Source organism: Orycteropus afer, unplaced genomic scaffold (assembly GCF_000298275.1).
Source record: "Orycteropus afer afer isolate SDZICR_OR568_19922 unplaced genomic scaffold, OryAfe1.0 scaffold00672, whole genome shotgun sequence".
In the NCBI taxonomy this organism is placed as follows: Eukaryota; Metazoa; Chordata; class Mammalia; order Tubulidentata; family Orycteropodidae; genus Orycteropus; species Orycteropus afer.
This window is the reverse complement of record NW_006922259.1, coordinates 1,139,099-1,140,543: the sequence shown is the minus strand read 5'-3', so window position 1 is coordinate 1,140,543 and position 1,445 is coordinate 1,139,099.

Below are 1,445 nucleotides of genomic sequence, written 5' to 3'. Positions count from 1 at the left end.
CAAAAGCCCACACAGCTCATTCTGTCTCCCTCTTTACTGCTTCTCCTTTTATTCACTGGCCACCAGTGCAGTCCTCTTGCAGCCCTTGGCTAGCTGGCCTGCTTTTTAGGTTAATTCTTAGGTCCTTACACTACTTAGCGATATCCATGCTGTCCGTGCTGTCAGGATCACTGACAGACTACAGGTCTGTATGTCTCCTTTTTTGGTGTTTTCATGCAGGTTATTCTACTTGTTGGAGTTTAGTCCACTTCTGTATTCTTCCTTTCAAAGCTCAGGCCTCCAGGATTATCTTCTGTATCTGTGTTAATTGGTTCCTGTTTTCTTTGTTGAAGAGGGTCTGTGTAGTTTGTCTGCCTCCTCTGCCATGTTATTGGAACCTCTGCTATCATTCTTGCTATCATTCATATCAGTGTCATTCCTAGGTGCCTCTGAACTGAGTCTCAAACTTGTCATTGATGCTGGCTGGCTCACACACATAGGAGATGTATCTGGCAGAGTCAGGGTGTGGAAAAGCTTCATTCTGGAGAGGAGCAAGAGCTCAACACTTCTTTAATGAGTAAGATAATTCTCTCATTAAGTGAAAATTCAATACACTAAAAAGCTAGTCATTTGGCTTCATTGGGAATATAAAAAGAAAATTTTTATTTATTTATTGTTTATTTTTATGTGCTAATATGCTTACAGTCCCTTTCTTCTATCTTCTTTGCCTGTGTAACCTACAAATAGGTCTAATATCTATGTTCAAAGCCAGACATACTACAAGACTCTCAGTAGTTGGGTCCTTATCTTAGATTTCTCAGTATCCAACTAAGGGTTACTTTTGTTGTTAGCTGCTGTCTAGTTGGCAGCAAACTTATGTACTATAGAACAAAGTATTGCCAAGTCTGGTATATTCCTCACTACTGCCAGCATGTTTGAGTTCATTATTGTGGCTATTGGACAAATCCACCTCATCAAGGGAGTCCCTTGCCTTCACTGGCTCTCTATTTTATCAAATATGATGTCTTTCTCCAGTGATAGATCCCTCCTTATGACATGTCCAAAGTAAGTAAGTTGGACAATGTTCTGCTGTTATGCATAAAGTTTTCATTGGCTAATTTTAGGCAGTAGATTGCCGGAATTTCCTTCTCAGTCTATCTTAGTCTGGAAATTTTGCTGAAACCTGTCTTCTGTGGGTGACCTTGCTGGTATTTGATATACCAATGGCATAGCTTTCAGCATCACAGCAACATGAAGCTACTATGTTACAACAAACTGACAGATAGGTCATGGTAACTTCGAGTGTGAATCATGGAAATTACCAGTTAACTAAAATGTAATTGAAAGTGAGAAAATCAGTAGAAAGATGTCCCATGCTTTCTGATGGCATGAAACTGAAATAGTCAATTCTGTTAATCTATGTAGACACAGACAGAGAGAACTCGCCCTACGACTCATAGAATCAG